This window comes from Cyanistes caeruleus, unplaced genomic scaffold (assembly GCF_971803275.1).
Source record: "Cyanistes caeruleus unplaced genomic scaffold, bCyaCae1.hap1.1 HAP1_SCAFFOLD_101, whole genome shotgun sequence".
In the NCBI taxonomy this organism is placed as follows: Eukaryota; Metazoa; Chordata; class Aves; order Passeriformes; family Paridae; genus Cyanistes; species Cyanistes caeruleus.
This window is the reverse complement of record NW_028255903.1, coordinates 285,512-306,813: the sequence shown is the minus strand read 5'-3', so window position 1 is coordinate 306,813 and position 21,302 is coordinate 285,512. Positions and strand designations below refer to the sequence as shown.

Genomic DNA, 21,302 nt, shown 5'->3' with positions numbered 1-21,302 from the left:
GGCAGGAGCCTCCCTTGGAATGAAAAATGTAGACCCCCTCCCTCCGAATTATGATAATCTTGAAATCAAGGGGCTCTCAGGCAGAGATCTGGGGATAGGAATAACAGTTTTTTACTAATATTTATACCCAGGCAAACAAACAACAATAACTACAGCGTTAGCAAGAAAACAGAGCCAGGGACCCCGTGACAGCTTTCTGGGCTGAGACGGGAAAGGATGGAGGAGAGGCTTTGTTTCACAAACCCCCTCGGGTTGGCAGTCAGTGCTGGTGCTCCTGCAGGGCTCTGAGGAACACTCAGCTGGAACAGCAGGGATGAGCTGAGATCCCGGGCCAGTGGCTGAGGTGGATCAGCAGCTCCGTGGCGGTGGCTGGCAGTGCCACACGTCCCGGCAGGACAGGGGGTGCGAGGCCACCAATGAAGAGGGAAGAAGGAGAAGAAGCAGCAGCTCCATCTGGGTGATGGCGAAATTCCCTTCTCCCCACCACAACAGCTCTGCACCCAAAGTGTTCTTCTCCGAAGCTGAAGAAGCCACCAAACTGTCCCCACCCTCCCCTTTTCCTGCCCCCTTCCCCCCCTGGGCCCAGCCAAACTCTTTATCTTTCCTCAAGCACCCACCAGGTACCCGCAGTTAAGTTTTCCCTGCAAGTCATGAGTAAAAATTCCACAGGCAAGCCAGAACTAAATAGAAAATAAAGGACACCTAACCCCCAACACCTGTAAGTTGTATCTTGAGAGTCAGCCAGGATCTTTGTTTGCCAGAAACACCTCTGAAGTTTAATCAAGGCATTAGTAATCAAAATTATTTTGAAAATTTAAAGATCAAAGTAGCCAAAATACTCAATGTAACTAATTGCTGGGTATGTTCTCAGCTCAGGTTGGGAGGAATGGGGTTCCCTCGGAGGGCTCACCCTGTGGGGTGGCCAAAACTCTGTCAATGGGCTCTGACTTGTAACGGATCCAGTTCAGGGACACTGACAGAAAACTGTGCTGTGGAACACAGGAATGCAATTATCAGTTTTACAGGATTGACTGAGATTTCCCTTCCGAAGAAACCAAGCCCTGTTCTAGTTGGAGACCACAATGTGAAAGGATTTCTGTGCTTTACCATCACAAGCCTACTCATCCTTTTTCCTCACCCTCATTCACGTTAGGAACAATAATTCTGTTGTCCATGGAGCTGGCACCTTTTGAATTCCAGAATAATGTCCCCAAGGTCCTTTGCTGTTCAGCTTTACCGCACTGTCTGTGGCTAACAAGGCTTGCTGCGGTCCTTTCCCCTTCGGCTGGAGAGGTGCTGGGTCCCAGTCCCTGAGGGACAGCCAGGCTCCTGTCTGGAATTGGTGTGGAAGTCCCTCAGGGTCACATCAGCCTTCACATGGAGCCCCATGGATCTGAGCATTTTCCAAAGGGGCCGATGGGGCAAACAGGGAGATTTGGTCTGGCAGGGTCTGTAAAACAATATCCCATCCCATCGACTTGTTCTGGCAGAGAACACTTGGCTGCAGGGACATATTCCCATTGTTCCTGCCCAGGTCTCAGGATTCCAACAGTGTTGTCTTTGCCCAGAGCTGTTCCTTCAGCTGGCTTGGGAGGGCCATTTGGCCTCTGGACCCACACTCTGGCTCCTTTATTAGGACTGCTGGGTCCAAACTCTTTTTATCCACAAATGGAGGCAATTTGAAGGTGTTATAAATGCAAAGGCAATTTCGGGTTATATAAAAGAGAAAATTTATTATCAAACAATAATAAATTCGAACAAAGAGAAAAAAAAAACCACAATAAAATAAGCAGCGCAGCGCTGGGTGGACAGGGTCTATACGCAAGGTATAGATGCTCCCAAATCCACGCCTGAGAGTCCTTTGGCCTGGGTTTTTATAGGAAGTTTGTGTCCCGAGGCCAAATTCCAAGCAGGCACCCTTTGCTAAGAGGTTCTTGATTGTTCGAAGAATAGATTTCCTGGCACTGGAGAATAGAGTCAATAGACGTTGGGCAGAGGCTCCTCATATGTAAAGAGGTCCAGGATGTCTTTTTGATATCATTTTGGTCCGGGCCATTAGGGTGGAGTGGTGGCACCCATCCTGGAGCCGATGGCTATCTCGGCTGGCTCCTCTTCCTTTGTCTAGTTTCTCCATTTCTCCAGCACAGGTGGTCAGGGCGGAGATGCTCGGGCTCGGCGATATCTCGTCCGGGCCCGTTCCTTTGTTTGTTCGATGGCCCGTGTCCTGCCCATTCTTTCGGCGCTGATGTGCCTGCTTGCAATTGTTATCTGGGTGCTTGGCTGCAATCTGTTGCTTTGGAAGAGAAATCCTGCCTCGACCTGGAGGAGGATTTCTCATTCCATATTTTCATCATTTACAATTACATATACTTTATTTAAACCTTTTCTTTCGAATTTTTATTCATCCAATTCTTTATTACAGTCCCCCACCTAATAATTTGACCACATTAAAAATTCGTATTATTTTATTCAATCTTACAGAGGGATGAGTGTGAGATTAACCACATTCACTTTTCTCCCAGTCTGATATTTTGCTTTTAGGATTTAACTCGTCTTCATCTCTGGAGAAACAGAATACTTGGTCAAATTGTAAACATACCCGGTCAACTTCACTTTTTAACAAATCTAAAATTATTGGTTCATTATTGAAGGAAGCTTTTGTTTCATGTTTTAAATTTCTATCTTCTTAATACATTTTTCCACTTATAGTACACGTTTTCAAGTTCGCTTTATTGTAACATAGGATTGATTTTGTAATATGCTACAAAGGTGGATTGTCTTTTTCTTCTGATCTAGATGGTTTTATTACATTGACTATAAATTGAAATCGGAGGAATCCCTCCCACTTCTCTCTTGTACCTGAAGTGGGTAGTTTTGATCTTTTGTCTTTCAGGAGTTTGAAACTGCCCGTCTTTAAAACTTGCCTTTGAGCAGTAACACCAGACCTCCCCCTTTAATTTACAGATCTTATACTGAGTGCCGTTGGAAAAACACATCCCCTTCTGCAGTTCTGGAGGACAGTCAATCTTTCGTCCGGTTTCTGTGGCAGTCTGACACTGCTCACACTTCCCCAGGGGACTCTCCCCCTGGAGGTACCTCGGGACTCGTTCCCTCGGCCAAGCACACGGCTAGGTTCAGGACTATCAGGATTCCCCACCATTGCATCTCTCTGCCTTGCCCTTCGCCCGTATAGGAACATACGGCGGGGATTACCATCTTCTCGGCAGCAGGGACTGTCTTCAGGGGCCCTTGTAGTCCTTAAGGCGTACCTTCTTTTGAAAGTAGCCCACCGAGACAATTTAGTTGGGTCTGTCCTACACAGTACTTTAAACTTTAATTGTTTTTCGGCACTCGATTTCTAAAGCCTTGGCTTTGGAATCTAACTGGCCTCTTAACCCCTTTTGGAACAATAGGAACCACTCAGGAGAGTTTAGTTCCAAGGACCCCGCCCGGGTGGCAAGTGTTAAGAAACGGCTAGTCTCCTCCTGTTCTTTCTCTAGACACTTTGTGCACAATCCTTTAGGTTTGTACCCTCTTAAACAGTGGGCTACCCAAATCTGTTTACAATAAGCACACTCGAAGTGGATAAATGGAAAACAATTACAATCAGGATTAATACAACTTATCTGGTCGTCACTTGTCATTTGTGATGACGCCGGCGTTTGATTTTCAGCTCTCTCGGAGGTGTGGTGACTTTCCCCTCGGAGGAGTTGTAATCCGTTACTTTTTTCACTCGAGGTGAGTGTGTCCAGTTCTTTTCTGCAGTCCGGACAGCTGTGTCTGTGGTCAGGAGGACGAGAAACGGTCCTTCCCAGTGAGGGTTGAGGGGGAGCTCTTTCTAAGCTTTGATCAGGACTTTATCCCCAGGCTGCATTTGGTGTATGGCAAATCCCAGTGTTGTGCTTTGGGGAATCAGTCCTCTTTTCTGCAGACTGGTTAACAAAGCCGCTCGTTTTTCCTCTTTGTCTGCCAGGTTGTTACTTCGGGTGTGGAACTGCCATCCTGTTTGGTGTCCTTTTACATGGACAACTGATATTTCCTTTGGTTCTCTGACAGCCTGTAGAATTTGTCGAATGATTTCCCTATGGATTAACTCTTTTTTTTTTCGTATTTATCAGACTTCTTTTTCTCAAATTTTCTTAAAAGTATGTACTACCTTAAAAGCATACCGCGAATTTGTATAGATGATCCCCCTCTTTCTTTTCAACCCCTGGAGGGCTCTCAGGAGAGCATAAAGCTCGCAAGCTTGTGCAGACCAGCTTGCTTTCAGGGGGCCTGATTTCACAATGCTTCCTGATATGCCATTTACTCTAGCATATCCTGACTTTCTTTTTCTCTCAACAACTTTCGAGGATCTTTCTATAAACTACTTTTCTCCTTTTTCTAACTCCTGATTTTCTAAATCTGGTTTAACTTTAGTTTGCAATTCCACAGTTTCAATGCAATTGTGTAATAGTTTCTCTGTTGGTTCCCCAAACAGGAACTGCGCAGGATTCTGCGCAGTAGTGGTTCTTAATTCTAAACTAGGCGAGCTGATTAAGATGGCTTCATATTTCAGAAGCCTCAAATCAGTCAACCACTTTTCCGCTTTTTGTTGTAAGATATTTCTTACATCATGTAGACTATCAAGGGAGCTCTGAAAGTTACCCCTTTTTTTTTTTTTCTTCTCTTACTAATAAAGCCACTGCCACAATTGCTTGCAAACAAGTAGGCCAACCCCGACTAACCGAGTCTAAAAATTTTGAGAGAAACCTTATGGGCTTCTTTTTTCTGCCCACTCTTGGGTCAGAACTCCTTGTGCTGCTTGTCTATTCACATCTACGAATAATTGAAATTCTTATTGGTATCCAGTAAAGTTAGTACGGGGGCAGTTATGAGTGCATCTGTAAGAGACGCTTTCTGGGGACGGTCAGAGACACGGCAAAGACCTCTATAATCGAGTTAAGTGTTAGAAGTTTATTTCAGGGCGTGGGGTAGAGAGGTAGAGAGAGAGAGCAAGAGAGGGCAAGAGAGAGAGCGCAAGAGAGACGGAAAAAAAGAGCAAGCAAGAGAAAAAAAGAGACCGAGCTCTTCTATACCACTACTTATATAACCTATACCTTTGAATATTCTATTCCTTTTCTAACCAATCTTTCTAAGTATACTAATATAGTAACATTTGTGTACAACCTATAGAAATCGCTATTTTTGCATATTTTTAGTTATCTCAGGGTCCTTCAGACCTTTCCTTATAAGGCTGGGATGAGGGGCCTCAGCTTGGTTTTATTGCAGGAAAGAATGTGTTCTGGCATACCAGCCCGGTTGGTTTCTTTGAATTATTCAAACCGTGCTATCATTTGTATTTCTTCCTTAGCCTTTCTGGCTACAAAGTCATATTTATAATTTCTTTCTAATTCTACCTTCCCAACATCTCCCCCGTTTTGTCTATGAATAACTAAGATATTAGATACGGTTCTACTCATTAGTTTCTGCATGCATTGGAGTATACAAGGTATAGCTATTAAAACTACAATTATCACTATACAGATTAAAACAAAAAGATAAAAACAACATGCACTTGGGTAAACGACAGAACTCCATTTTTTTTTTTCTTGAGCTGCTTCTGGTAGATCACTTTCTTCTTGAAGATTCTGCGTAGATCAGGCTTGGGCGTCTGCTTCTTGGCTCTTTTTTGCAGGGTCACTGGCTGGTGTGGAGGTTTCAGCAGACTTCGATGTGCAGTAGGGTTTTAGTGAGCTTTTGATCTCGTGCCTCTGCTTGAGCCGCGATTACTGCAGCTTGTGATGTTTGTGCTAAAAGAGCTTTTTCCAGCTTCTCCCCTAAGGTTCTCCCCAATTCAGTTGCTTGAATTGCTGCTACATGTTGTGGACTTCCTATTTTGTTACAAGCGTCTATCATTTCTGGCACTGTTGGCTTTTCTTTTCCCAGGGCTTTGATCACCTTCTTACATTCGGCATTAGCATTATTTTCGATAATGTCCCGTATCATAATTGGACGGGCTATATCATCACCACACTGGCGTTCAGCAGCTTGAATTATACGATCCACAAATGTTGTGAATGGCCCAGAGGCTTCTTGGCTAATAAGGTTATAAGCTTTTTCAAAAGTTCCGGCAGGCTGAATTTGCAAGAAGGCTCGCCATGCCATTTTTTTGATGTCATCTAATGCTACCCTAGGCAAGTTTATCTGATTTTCATTTCGGTCATCTGGAGGTTCACCTGTGAGCTTTGACAGGGTGAGAGCACGCAAATCTGGATCATTACTACGTCTATAATTGTCCAATACATTTCTGAGTAGTCTCTTCCATTTCAATTCCCATAGCATAAATTGCGAATCTGTAAGGGTGATGCTAGCAAGATGTTTGCAGTCATTGGGCGTGAGAGTATGCTCTTCTAGTGTACTTTTCAGCAGTTGTTTAAAATATGGAGAGCAAATGCCACTGTCCTTTATCGCTTTTCGCAGTTCTTTTATCTCCTGGGGTGAAATAGCTGTCCATGTTCTTGGACCGCCCGCCTGCTGACTAAATAACACCGGCATTGCTAGGGGGTTTATGTTTTCTTCTTTGCAAATTTGTCTTTTGACTTCCAGCCAGTTTGTAAGTTGGCTATCATCATAACATTCTTGGGAATTTATGTGTAGTGGAGCTTCGAATTTTACAATCTCACTTTGAAGTGGTAAAGTCAGGGGATTAGCTGTTGCATGCATAGAATAGTTCACTGTCTCTCCTGTATTTATTAATGCAGATACTGTGTTAGAAATTCCCCCTTCCTTTTGTACCTTTTGTGTAGCCAGGTGTAGCGGCGGCCTTGTAGTTGTAGTGTCGGCTGACAGTAGCTGCGATAGGGGACGGTCAGGGGGCAGAACGGGATGCTGCACTTGCGGATAAGCCTCTGGGAGCTGCGGCACGGCCGAGGGCAGGGAAGCAGGTTTCGGTTGTTCGCGGTTATAATGCGCGGGGGCATCTGACAGCGAAGCGGCAGTTCTTGGTGATATTACAGCCGGGTCTGGTAGAGGATCGGGGGAATACACAGGACCAGACGCTGGCGGGAGTAGCGCGGTGTTTTGTGACCGTGTGGAAACGTGTGGCTGACACTGCGTTTGTGTAAGTTCCGGTCCAGGGTCAGTGGTGGCGGCCCTTGTGGCAGGCAGAACCGGGACCTGCTGCGGCTCGGGACCGCGTGGCCAGAGAGAAACAGCAGAAGGAGCTGAGGGGGCCGGGGTGGACCGGGCAGCGGAGGCTGGAACGTCTGCGGGCCGCGGCAAAACGGGAGGTGGAGAAAAATGAAACAACGAGATGTTCGAGGCAGCAGTGGTCTGTGTCGGCTCAGGGGCCGAGGTGTGACCCGCTGCTGACGGCGGGGCTGACTCAGCGGTGACAGGAGGTAGTGGAGGAGTTAGGGAAGAGGCTGCAGTGTGGTTTTGTAGCGCAGATAGAATATAAGCGGTAGCCGCGATGACGGCCGCAGGGTGCAGCGGGGGAGGAGCGAGAGATTCTCCGGTGGGGAGGAGGGGTGGTGGAGTTGAGGCGACAGCACCGACGGGGGGAGGAGCCACGATGACATCGCTGGGCGGAGGCGCAGGGGCGGAGTCAAGGGGCGGGGTCGCACCGGTGACGGGAGCGGGAGGGGCGGGGTGCACCGCAAGGGCAGAGCCGGGGGTGGGCAGCGCGGGGGTTGTGACAGCGGAGACGGGGTTTCTTGAGGGAACGGGGAGCTCGCCGCTTGCCACACTGGGGGCGGGAACAGTATCGGGAGGGGGAGGGGGAGCAGGGGCGGGGGCCGCAGGGTCTGCCGAGGGGGATGGGGTCACCGGAACAGATTGCGAAATCACGGGGGCTGGGGGGGGTGGGGAAGGGACGCGCGAAACTGCGGATGCCGGAGTCACTGAGTTTCGGGGGGCCGGAACGGGCCTGGCCACGTTTCGGGTCTCCGTGGCCAGGGACAAACGCATAGTAGGGACTGGATCCGACGCAACAGCCACTGATGGTTGTTGCTTATTATGAAAGAGTTCTACGAGAGTTCTACACGCTGGGACCAGCTGTGCGGCTGTCATATCGCGGTGTGAGATATTATTAAAGAGTTTAATACCGACCGTGTCCCAAAAATCTCTAGTAAATACAGCTGAACGGTCAGCGTTGGGGAAGTTAAGTAGAGTCCATTCTAAAAGATCTTTTAGCTCTTGTTTCGGTAAATTATTGGACTCAGAGCGTAATAAATGTTTTAGTCGCTTATAGAGGTCTCTGTCGTGAATAGAGTAAGATTGTCCCATGATTAAAACTTGTGCGCACTAACCTCAGTACCGGAGAAAACAGCGTATCCAATCCCAGCTTCTCGTGGGGGCTGGCCAGGCTCCCCTGCTGCGGCTCCAGACGCTGCTTTTCGGGTTCCTTCACCAAGCTCCGCTTCTAGCTGTTGCTTTGCAACACTGCAGCGAGCTCAGAACCCCTTTCCAGCACAGCACCAAGCGGTGCCAGGCACCTCGCTGTGCTCCACTCCCGGGCTGAGTCTCCCAGAGCTCCAAAAGACACCGATCCTCAGCGTCTCTGGACTCAGGAACTCCCCTTGCAACTTTAAAGAGCTTCGGCCCAACTCGCTCGCCAATTGGTACTGGCTCGCCAATCTGTAGGAGACGCTTTCTGGGGACGGTCAGAGACACGGCAAAGACCTCTATAATCAAGTTAAGTGTTAGAAGTTTATTTCAGGGCGTGGGGTAGAGAGGTAGAGAGAGAGAGCAAGAGAGGGCAAGAGAGAGAGCGCAAAAGAGACGGAAAAAAAGAGCAAGCAAGAGAAAAAAGGGACCGAGCTCTTCTATACCACTACTTATATAACCTATACCTTTGAATATTCTATTCCTTTTCTAACCAATCTTTCTAAGTATACTAATATAGTAACATTTGTGTACAACCTATAGAAATCGCTATTTTTGCATATTTTTAGTTATCTCAGGGTCCTTCAGACCTTTCCTTATAAGGCTGGGATGAGGGGCCTCAGCTTGGTTTTATTGCAGGAAAGAATGTGTTCTGGCATACCAGCCCGGTTGGTTTCTTTGAATTATTCAAACCGTGCTATCATTTGTATTTCTTCCTTAGCCTTTCTGGCTACAAAGTCATATTTATAATTTCTTTCTAATTCTACCTTCCCAACAGCATCCTTTAATTTCTGAAAATTAAATTCATTTTGCTCAGTCTATTTCAACTTATCAGTGTTTAACCTTTCATACAGAAATTTTACTTTTTCACTAAATCCTTTAATTCATTGTCTGCAATATCTCAGGAGCCCCAAAAATTGTCTTATCTGTCTTTTTTGTTTTTGGGGCAGGGAGTGCAAGAATCCCTGCTACTCTCTCAGGGTCTAATTTCTTTTTCCCTTGAGATATCCAATGACCAAGGTATTTTACTTCGGGCTCTGTGAATTGCAATTTGGATTTAGATACTTTTAACCCCTTCCGTCTCAAGAAATTCAGTAAAGAAATCGTGCTTTTCTTCACCTTTTCTTCCGTCGTTCCGGCAATTAACAAGTCATCTACATATTGTAACAATTTTGTCCCCTCCTCTGGAATGAATTGGGTGAGTAGTTGTTCCAGAGCTTGTCTGAACAGATTTGGGGATTCTACAAACCCCTGCGGGAGGACCGTCCACCTCAGCTGTTGCTTTCGGTTTGTGTCCGGGTCCTCCCACTGAAAGGCGAAGAAATTTCTACTCTTTTCATCTAGAGGGCAAGTCCAAAAGCATCTTTTAAATCGATTACACTATACCATACATCTTTAGGTGAGAGCCTGTTCAGTAAAGTGTAAGGACTGGCCACCACCAGGAATCTGGTTCGGGTTCTAACATTTACAGCTCTGAGGTCCTGAACCAATCGTAAACTGCTATCTGTTTTTCTTACAGCCAGGATGGGGGTGTTATGCTGAGACATACAGGGTTTCAGGGTACCCCTTTAAGGAGGTCGGCAATTACTTGTTTTAATCCCCTTCTCCCTTCCATCGGGATGGAGTATTGCTTGATCCTTATAGGGTCTTCAGGGTCCTCGATTTCTATTTTAATAGGCTTGATATCTAATTTCTCTATTTCTCCTTTTGAGTGCCACACTCTAGGGTTAATTTCTTCTTCGTCTTTGGGAGTCAGTTTGAATATTTTTACTACTAATTCAGAGTTTTTAACAACGATATTAATTCTTAATGCAACAATCATATCTCTTCTTAATGAATTATAATCTGCTTTTTCTACAAGCAATAAATTTCTTAAACAAATTTTATTTTCCGATTCTATTTCTACATTCTCTATTACAGATACTTTGAAAGGATCCCCCTTGATTCTAATTACAAAAACTTTTTCCTTGCTTGTCACACACCCCTCTGGCAATTTCTGCAGAGTACCTCTCTCTGTTCTAGTGTCCACTAAAAAGCTTACTTCCTGCCATTGGGGACTCACTTTTAATTTTATCAAGGGCTCCTTGGATGTTCTTGTCTCCAAATTAAAGAGCCTCTGACAGCCCTAATCTTCTTGAAAAATCTTTTCATTTTTTTTTTTTTTTATTCTTTGCCTGCAATCCTGCTGAATGTGTCTTACTTTCTTACAGTAGTAACATTCGGGGACCTCTCTCCGTGGGGTAGGGGCTGCCTTGTGAGTGCTTTTCTGTTTTCTAGGTAGTGTTTTAAACTTACCTTGTGTTTGTTCTTGGTTTTGGACTTCTTTGACCGCAGCTACCAAAACCTTAGCTTACAGTCTCTGTTTTTCATCCTCCCTTCTCATATATACTTTTTGAGCTTCCCTCAGAAGCTCTTGGAGGCTTTTATCTTGTTACCTGTCAATATTTTCTAATTTCCTCCTAATGTTTTCCCAGGATTTGGCAACAAATTGTGTTTTTAGTAAGACTTCCCCCACGGGAGAGTTCGGGTCAGTTCCAGAGTAGATCTGAAAACTTCGCCACAACCTCTCTACCCATTCCGTGGGCGATTCCTCCTTCCCTTGGCATTCCCCGAACACTTTACTAATGTTTTGACCTCGGGGAACTGCCTCTCTTATTCCCTGAACAATAATGTTTCTTAAATCCACCATGCTCTGCCTGCCCTCCTCCCTGGGCATTCCAGCTCGGGCTCACGCTAGGCCATTTCTGGTCACCTGGTGTCCCCTGTGGACTGCGTCGGTCCCAGTCTCTGATACCGGCTTGTTTAATCATTTCTCTTTCCTCTTGATTAAACAGGCGATCTCAGGATGGTCATAAGATCATCGTATGTGTAAATACTACTTCCTAAAAAGTTATCCAGCTTTTCAGCCACACCAAAGGATCGTCTAACAATCGCCCCATCTCCTTTTTAAACGCTAGCACATCCCCGGAGTTAAGAGGAACATTCACAAATCCAATCACTCCCGGGGCTGTCGGTACTTCCCTGAGAGGGAACGACCGGTGCTCATTCTCACTACTCTCTCCCCCCTCCTCGCCCATCATTTTTGCTTTCAAACGAGTTCTACTTGCAGGAGGGGAACTGAGGTTTGTGGGGGTTTTCTCTTTTGTTGATTGTGGGAACTCCCCTGCCACCCGGTTACCGGTAGGGACCCCTTCAGTTAAGTGTGAGGGTCCCGGCTGTGGCGGCCGGACCGGCAAGGACGGATAGAGCTGTCCCCAGCCTTGTGCCGGAGAAACCTCTGAGGAGACTCCTGTGGCTGCAGTGTTTGCAGGCTGGGAAAGGGGAAGGGCTGCCAGCATCGCTGCCAGCACCGAGTCTCCCGCTTGAGACACATGCATCTCAGTGGGTTGGTCTCGGGGGCCCGAAGGTGCTGAAGGCACCACTTGATCTGGGGACGACGGCCCAGCCAGTCCATGGTACGGGGGAGGTAAGTGGTCAAGAGGTTCCTAGGATTCAGTTTTCGACTCACGTTTTTGTTTTTGTTTCATTGGGAACAGCCCTACCCTGGCGTTTAACCAGAGCTTAGCATATTCCCTCTCCTCGGGGTCCGAGGGGTCCTTGTTCTCCACATAGGAGAACAACTTATTACAGGTTTATTTTTTCAGATGTGCCTAACACTGGCTAAGTAAGGTGACTTCTCAACTCCTGTCTTCCCCAAACTTCTATACAATAATGTATTAATTTTTCTTTCGATTTCCCTTTCCTCAGGGGACAATCTTCCCAGTGTTTTAACATTTACTTCAAGGGACTTTCCAGCGGGATGTCTGGTGATCTCTCTCCTCCGGATTGGAGGGATTTTTCCCTGTGCTCTTTCTTTGTAGCTTACTTTTTCTCTGCTCTATACTTCGCAAATATACTCGTTACACGTCCACCTTTCAAATGTGCCCACCACAGGCTAAGTGAGGTGGTTTCTCAGTTCTTGCCCTCCCCAGACTTCGGCACAATACCAGATCATTTTTGCCTTAGATTTCTTTTTTCTCTCAGAGCAATTTTCCCAATATTTTAACATCCATCCCAAGGGACTTTCCGGTGGGATGTCTAGTGATCCCTTCTCTCTCTCAGAGGGACCCTTTTCATTACTCTTTTTCTGCATCTTACTTTTTCTTTGTCCCATATTGAAAAATATCTTACCTTTCTTGCGTTGTGTTCGTTCCGCCTTTACCAGATGAATCAAAGTCTTTGCTAATACTCACCTCGCAGTTAGCTGTACTGGAGTCTCTTGTATTCAGCACTTCGATTCTCTCTTGGACCTTTGCCTAGGTCCGTTGACTGAAAGGGTTTACTAATTCCCGAGCTCGACAGGACGTCCTCTTCCCCTTTCAGCCTCCTGTGATCGGTTCCCCAGGACCTCCTTCGTCCCAGGTTTTTACAATCGTGTAAAGAGAGAACTTTTTCACCCCGAATCGCTTCCTTCTCGGCCGGCCAATTCCCTCGCGGGAGGATGGAACCGCGACCTTGAAGTCCGCACTCGCTTCGTGATCAGATCACGTCTCACACAATCGCCCAATCATCAGCTCAACCTCACAATACTTACAGCTATTTTCCTGCGAGGGTGTCTTCGTGCACAGATGACTTTTTACGAGCTACCAAGCTGCGGCTTTCTCAAAGGCTCCTCGCCTTCCCGAGCTCTCTGGATCCTTTTTCCTTTTTATTGTGGTTTTTACCTTAGCCTAAATTTGGTTTGGATGTTGGAATGAGCTGCGGAGATTCTCGACTCACCAGGCCGCTAAAATCAGCGGGGGTACCCGTCCTGGGTAGTGAGATTCTCCTGCAATTTCTCCGATCCGAGTCACGGCACCAATCTGTTATAAATGCAAAGGCAATTTCGGGTTATATAAAAGAGAAAATTTATTATCAAACAATAATAAATTCGAACAAAGAGAAAAAAAAACCACAATAAAATAAGCAGCGCAGCGCTGGGTGGACAGGGTCTATACGCAAGGTATAGATGCTCCCAAATCCACGCCTGAGAGTCCTTTGGCCTGGGTTTTTATAGGAAGTTTGTGTCCCGAGGCCAAATTCCAAGCAGGCACCCTTTGCTAAGAGGTTCTTGATTGTTCGAAGAATAGATTTCCTGGCACTGGAGAATAGAGTCAATAGACGTTGGGCAGAGGCTCCTCATATGTAAAGAGGTCCAGGATGTCTTTTTGATATCATTTTGGTCCGGGCCATTAGGGTGGAGTGGTGGCACCCATCCTGGAGCCGATGGCTATCTCGGCTGGCTCCTCTTCCTTTGTCTAGTTTCTCCATTTCTCCAGCACAGGTGGTCAGGGCGGAGATGCTCGGGCTCGGCGATATCTCGTCCGGGCCCGTTCCTTTGTTTGTTCGATGGCCCGTGTCCTGCCCATTCTTTCGGCGCTGATGTGCCTGCTTGCAATTGTTATCTGGGTGCTTGGCTGCAATCTGTTGCTTTGGAAGAGAAATCCTGCCTCGACCTGGAGGAGGATTTCTCATTCCATATTTTCATCATTTACAATTACATATACTTTATTTAAACCTTTTCTTTCGAATTTTTATTCATCCAATTCTTTATTACAAAGTGGATATTCTTTCTTCACAATTATTTTTTCAATTGCAATATCAATATTTCTTCTACCTTGTCATGGGGTTGAACAATCAAATCTTTTTCACTATTGTTTAACAGACTTACTTCAATTTCTCCTTGATAATCTGCATCAATTCCTCCTCCCGTGACATGAACCCTTTGCAAGGCCAAGCTCCAGTGAGCAGTTATCAAACCAAAGTGTCCTGGAGGAATCTGAATTCTTATTCCTGTATTGTAAACTCTCATTTGCTTCTGATTTCTCCTAATGAATTCCAGTGCATGAAGGTCCAGCCCTGCAGCCTCTGGGCTGGCCCTGGCAGGGGCCATCACAGCCAGAACAATTTCCCAGGCAGTCCAAGTCTCACTGTCCATGGCTGTGTTTGCAAATTGGGTGCAGCCGTGCACACCCAGGGGTTTCCATTTCCCAGTGGGCCCATTGTTAAGGGCATGGAGCTCATCTGGGAGATGGGTTCTCCACCGGGACAGGTTCCCATCTCCTCATTTTATCAACTGCTCTTTTAACAATTGTTCAACCAATCCTGTAGCTTGTAGATAGTGTGTTACATGAAAAACCCAGCAGTCTTAATCACTGTGTTTTTCACAGGAACAGACAAAGCATTCCACATCACAGCATCACCAAACCCTATAAAAATTGCCAGTTTTATCCCTTCCTCCTTTATTCCTTGTATACAATTCACAAAGTTTACCATTGACATTTGGGTCTTTGCTAGTCCTTTTTTGTAGGGTATTTTAGTGTTACAGTGAGCAGCCAAAGGTAACAAATTGGAATTGTCAGCATTATTTCACATTTTTGATTTTTAGTTATATATATAAATATATATTATTGTGTTGTTATTGCTATTATTATTGTTATTGTTATTATTATTTTACTTGGACAAACAAACCTGAGCTAAAGACTAAAACCACTCCACGTGGGAGCATTCCAAAAACAATTGTTCCTTCTGTTGGTGCTGTTAACAAAATCCCTCCTTGTCTTCCCAAACCCTTGAGTTCTTTTCCTTTTTCCATATGCAATGTTTGGATGCATTTTAAGACATCCAGCGGTTCAGCCTCTTTTAACCGACTGCCCCACTGCTCGCACGGTGCTCCGACCTCAGCCCCACTCCAGAGCCAGCGAACTCTGGGGAGAGCTTCCCTTCTGGGAATTACAGATGGGACTGATTCCTTACATTTACATTTTAAAAGTGACATTTTGTTGTGATCTGGCTAGACTTTGCCAGTTTTGTTTCACCAGCAGGCAGAGTCAGCACCAAAGGCACAAACACCACCTGAAGGAATCAGTGTCACTGCAGCTCCAAGCAGCAAAAGATGACAAAAGGAGCAGCTCAGCAATGAATCCAATCATCAGTGCCAAAGATTGCCTGCAGGGATTAACAAAGATCCAGCACCAGTTCCCCTCAGACTTTGCCATCCCCAGATCCACCCATCAGCTGGGGAAGCTGTCACAGCCAAGGGCTGGAGAGCCACTCCAGACACTGGGAATTCCTGCAGGTGCCTCCAGCCACAGGTGAGGCTCCAACCCCGCTGTGAGAGAGGGCCCAGCTTTGATAGTGCTGAATAAACAAACTGACAGCACTTCTGGTGTGGGAACCTCTGGTTTCATCCTCCTCTTGGTTCCCTACAGAAGCCTGGCCAGGGCTCAAGGAGGAACCAAGGGAGTCGACCCTGACCATACACCCCAAACAAGGCCAGATGTCGGATTTCATGGCCTTGTCTGGCTTCTAAACACAGAAAGGTCAATCCATGTTTCATTGATGAGTGGATACATCTATCACAGTGTTCATGACCATGAATATTTCAGTAATGAGCAGATGGACAGGTAACCTTTGGCTGGAAGGTTCATTCAGAGATCACCTTTGGCTCAGGGCCTGTTGTTCAGGCCTCACTCAGGGCCTGTTGTGCAGACCTTGGCACTTCAGAAACGAGGTTTAGTGGGGGGCTTGACACTGCTGGGTGTCTGGCTGGACTGGATGAACTCAGAGGTCTTTTCCAGCAGAATGGATTCTATAATACCAGGATTCTATCTGCTGCATTCAGCTAGGTCCATTACTTAGCAGCATTACTTTAGTCCAAAAGCCCCCTCTTGCTCAGCTCTTGTGGCCTGAGGCTTCAGCTCCTTCAGCTCCTGGTGCTGAGCTGCTCAAGCTGAAGGAGACAACTGGGAGAGAAGAATAAGTTCATTCAATTCCTTCTGGGACACAGAGAGGGGAAATGTGAAAACAGGAGCATTGTTTGGTGTGGCCTCCTCTCTGCTCTTCACACCTTTCAGTGCTTTGACCCAGCCAAGAGCTTTCTCCAGGATTCAATGAAGCAGCTGTTCCTGCTCCCAGCTCTGGCTCTTCCCAGTCTCTGACCTTGACTGGTTTTGTCCCTCTTGCTGTGCCCTCTGTTCCCCCAGGGGGCTGCCCCAGACTGAGGGATCAGATGCAGGCACTGCTGCTGCTCCCTCGGGACCAGCCCCAGTTTGGTTGTTGCTGTCAGTGCCAGCAGAAGCCGTGGCTGGAGCAGCGGGTGCTGACAGTGGCCCAAGGCCCGGGGCTGGAGGGGTCCCTGGGCTGGGGCTGGGAGGGAGCTGCCCCTTGTTCTCCCTCTGCCTCCCGCAGAGCTGGGCCGGGCACAAGTGGGGCAGCAGAGCCAACAGGGAGCCTGCGAGTCTCTTGCAGCCGTGCCTGCTCAGAGTTTGGCCTTGGAGCTTCAGGTGGGCAAAGGCAGCTGCTCTGCTCCCTCTGCGTGTGCCCGTGTTCAGCACTGCTGCTCCATCAGTCTGTGCCCAGCAACGGGGAAAAGCCTCAGCCCTGCAGGGCCAGGAGCTGCCGGGCTCTGCCTGAGCAGCTCAGCCAGCGGGAAGGGAGCTGCTCCACACGGGAACCAGGAGCAAAGGACATGCCTTTTCTAGGACATGTTTTCTGTAAAAAAAACCAACAAAAACAACAAAAGCAAGCAAAAAAACCCCCCCCAAAAATATGAAAGATAAAAATTACCCCCAAATGTGTAGTGAAAAATCTTCTATAACACTGGAGTAAGAAAGAGGTAACTGATCTTTTGAAAAAGAGAACTCAGCTTTGATTTTAGTTCCTTAGTTTGTTCACATGCTAGTGAAAAGGATCCATTAGCTGCCTTCCTTGAGAGATTTTATGGATGTTTTCCAATATTAAGATATTTTACACTGCAGTTAAAGGAATAGAAAATTGAAATACATGTTCTTCATGACTGTGTCTTGAGTGTAAAAATTTGCAGTTTGGAACTTGGACCTAAATGATGAGTTCGGCGGGAGAAATGCAGCACTCAATATGAATGATCAGCAAGTCTCATTTATTGGTAACTCTAAAACCACTTATATAGCATCAATAATTAGGCTCATACATAGTGCAAAAGCAAGCTCATTATTGGATATTTTTATTTAAGGTCAACTCCACCTAATTCCACATTCCTGTGATCGCTCATCTATGCTGAATTCACATTCTTCTGATCACAGCGTCCTGTTCTCAGTTAACAGTTATCACTAAGGCCTTCCTGACCTTGCAACATCTCACACCAACTGTACTCTATTGTCTCATTCTTTCCCAGCTAACTGCTGCATGGGAACATGACCTTTGCTCTCTAGCCATTCCTCTGTAATTCCCCTGTTTTCCTTTTGTACTAACAAAACTGTAGAAGTAGCCCTTTTCATCATGTTTTGCAAGCATTGCAGTATGCAAGGAATAAACAGTAGCACAATCACAATGATCAATATAACAACAATTGCCATTTGTGCCAAATATTTTAACCATCCTGTGAGACCTAGGGATTGAAACCATTCCTCTAATGGATTTGTTTCCATGGTTAATATTTTCATATTGTTCTGTAGTTGTCGGAGATGAGCATGAATAGACACTGAATGGTCAGAAAGATTCATGCAACACATCCCATCAAAGTCTTCACAGCCATGGCCCTGTGCTAATAGCAAAAAATCAATAGCAGCTCTATTCTGCAATACAGCATGCCTAACACTCTTCATATCCAAAAGCAAATCAGACAAAACCTTTGATGTAATATTAAACTGTTTTCCTGTCCAACATGCCAGTCGTCGTAACTGTGTTAAGGCTTGATCACTAGATACTCCAGGTGTAAAAATAGATGACACAATCACTGTAGGACGTTCCCAAAGTTCAACCTGATCCTTGCATTCTGGCCCAAATTGGAACACACTTCTCTTTGTTCGTAACCTGGTTCTATTGGCTCCTAATAGTTGCTGTATAGTGGGTGCAAACAATGTCAATTTCCCAAAATAACAAGGCCCTCCATAAATGTTTGCTGGCAGTCCTTTGCCATACGCGATCTCCACAGATTAGAAAAATACCAGGTGGTAATTGTAGAGGTGAACTGCTAGAATTTACCTTGTGAGACCAATTGCCACAATATTCATCATTATTTTGCAAATACAGCAAATTTTGTGGAGAAACATTTGTACCATTTGGCCCATGAGACCTTTTTGCATGATTGTTCCTAGCCCAATTGACAAAAGTTAAACAATAATTGCTAGGGGCTGAGCCTAACAGTCTTAACTCTTGTGATTCTGACCCGGTAACATTTAAACCTGTAGCAATGTACCAAATTTGAGCACCAATGGGATTTGCTGGGATTAAACTTGTGTCACAGATATTGATCGTGAATTTACCTGATGGGATTTCACATAATGTTTTGTTTGCTTCCTTGGGCATTTTCCAATTCTTTGTCCATTTTTTAAACATTTTGGCATTGAGTGAATCCTCTAAAGGTGCACCCACTAAACAAGTTCGAAAAGGATCTGAAGGGGTAGCCACTGAAAGGCAAAAATTATCTTGTCCAGTTTGATTGGCCCACATTATCCACATATTTTGTCTTTCATCAATGTCAATCAAGAGCCCTTCATTTCCCTTTACCATGGTAAACCACTACAACAACCGAATCAGAGATAGTCTCTTAAGGACTTTAAAAAGATTGTGGCAGTTCAGCCAGCATCTTGGCTGGATCCCATGTGAGATCTTGCTTCCCTTTTCTTTTACCCCTCTGCCTCGCCCGTCGATTCAGTTGCTTCAAACCACGGGCTGTTCCATCTTCTCAGCAGCAGGGATAACTTTCAGGGAAAGACCCTTTCTCTCGAGACTGCCGTTTTAAGAATTGCTCCCAATTTTTATTTTTTACCCCTGGAATATCACACCTGACCTGTGTAAGTGTTTTACGACAGCGTATTGTGGTTATTTCAATAATATATGGCAAAGGGGTATTAGGATGATAACAATAATTTTCTGGGTTTATCCCAAAAGCAAAAATCTCCCACCATCTATCAGATCCTTTTTCAAATTGTCCTGTTTGTATACCTTCCTGTAATGCAACCTCAATGAAATTTCTTTCAAAGTTGTAACACTCTGTACAAATCCCTCTTGGGGATCGACCCCACTTAGAATGTGCCCACCACTTTTCTTTACACACTTTACAAATGTAACATACAAAAGGATGACATTCACACTCTGGTACTGTATACAAGATTTGCATGTGAGAGTTCATCAGATCCCGTCTCTATGTTGCTGGCAGAGAGCGAGAAGTATCTGTAGAATTTTCTGGATCAGCTGCAGGTAAATCCCTGGGATCAGCAGGTTTAGTCCATCGGCTCGGCACCCAGACAGGCCCTGTGGGGGTAGACACACAAAGATAACCACGTCCCCAATACAGTACTTTGCTGGAACCTCCCCACAGTCCTGTTTTTGGATCCTTATAGCGAACCCATATTGGACTTTGAGTTTTCTCTGCTTTAGGTGCACTATGACGTATTGCTGCAGGCAAATCACTGTTTCCGAAAATACACAGAAAATTTTAAACAAACAATGCAATAATCATTCTTGTGGATCTTTGATCTCTCTAAATTTGTTCAGATATTGCTTTAAAGTACCATTAGCTCGTTCTACTATTGCCTGACTTGTGGGGGAATGTGGAATCCCTGTTATGTGTCTGATTCCCCATGATTGCATCACCTGCTTAATTCTACTACTACAATAAGCAGGCCCATTGTCTGTTTTGATAGAACGTGGAACTCCCATGACTGCAAAACAACTTACTAAATGTCACTCAATATTCCGTGCTTTCTCACCAGATTGAGCTGTGGCCCAGATGTAATGACTGTAAGTATCAATGGTGACATGTACATACTTAACTCTCCCAAATTCTGCAACATGAGTAATATCCATTTGCCACAACCCATTAGCCTGTAATCCTCTAGGGTTTACCCCAAGACCCAATCCACTGCCTTGATTATGAAAACTACAAATAGGACATGCTTTGACAATAGCCTGAGCCTCCTCCAAAGGTATCTGAAACTCTCGATGGAGACCACTTGCATTTTGATGAAAGATGGCATGAGCTTCTCTAGCTAATGTCTGTGGTGGGACAGGACTATTTTGTGTCAAAGAAACCAATTGATCTGCCCTAGCATTTGCTTCTCCTAAACCCACGTCCCATTTGTGGCTACGAATATGGATAATAGCAAAGGCAGCAGTCCTCAACTTTACTGCTCTTTGAAGCTGCAAAAACAGTTCATATAAACGAGGGTTTTTTACTTCCTTTATGTCTGCTTTTTCAATACGTTCACTCACTCTTGCAACATATAAAGAATCAGTTACCACATTAACAGGACCCTTAAACTTCACCAAAACCCAAACAACAGCGACTAATTCCAGAGTTTGTAATGTATCCTCATTTTGAGCTGGCATAATGTGATGATTCCATTGTCCTTCTGAATTTTGCCATGTAGCAGCAGCTGTGGGAGATTTCTTTCCAGCATCAGTGAACACCGTTGATGCCCCTGGTAACGGCAAAATGATCGTTTGGGCTTTTCAATCCAATTCTGCTGGCCTATCCATCGTAGTGGTATTCGAGGCACCTCCTCAGTACTGACCACACTGCTGTTGTCAAGCAATGCTTCTTGCAGTGTGGAGCTGTGAATTAAATACCAGTCTAAAGTGTCCTTTTTTATTGGTATCTGAATTACAGCTGGATCTGCACCCATAATTTGTCACAATCACTTCTACCTTTGTTTTATTAAATTTGCTAAAATTTCAATTTTTTGAATTAAGGTATGTCTCTGTTGTAGTGGTGGCAACAACCACTCTAACACCCATATCTCCCCTGTTTGCTTTTGTTGCTGTGTTAAAGCACTGATGAGATGTTGAGGTCCAAACCATACAGTAAGGTTAATGTCCAAGTCTGGATCTCGCCTACAAACAACACCTGTCTGGATACAGTCCATTATTTTATTGAGAGCTTCTTGTTGTTCACTGGTGATCTGTATAGGTGCTGTAGGATCAGTACCTTTTAA

The 21,302-nt window shown here is 45.4% G+C and overlaps 2 protein-coding genes across 3 annotated transcripts in view; one reads left to right on the top strand and one right to left on the bottom strand.

Annotated features, from left to right (window-relative positions):
• LOC147646318 (maestro heat-like repeat-containing protein family member 7) overlaps positions 1-21,302 on the bottom strand; it is a 253,483-nt gene that overhangs the window by 6,269 nt on the left and 225,912 nt on the right. The gene's annotated exons all lie outside the window — the stretch shown is intronic.
• The window catches only part of LOC147646321 (maestro heat-like repeat-containing protein family member 7), a 119,958-nt gene that overhangs the window by 58,139 nt on the left and 40,517 nt on the right, over positions 1-21,302 (top strand). The gene's annotated exons all lie outside the window — the stretch shown is intronic.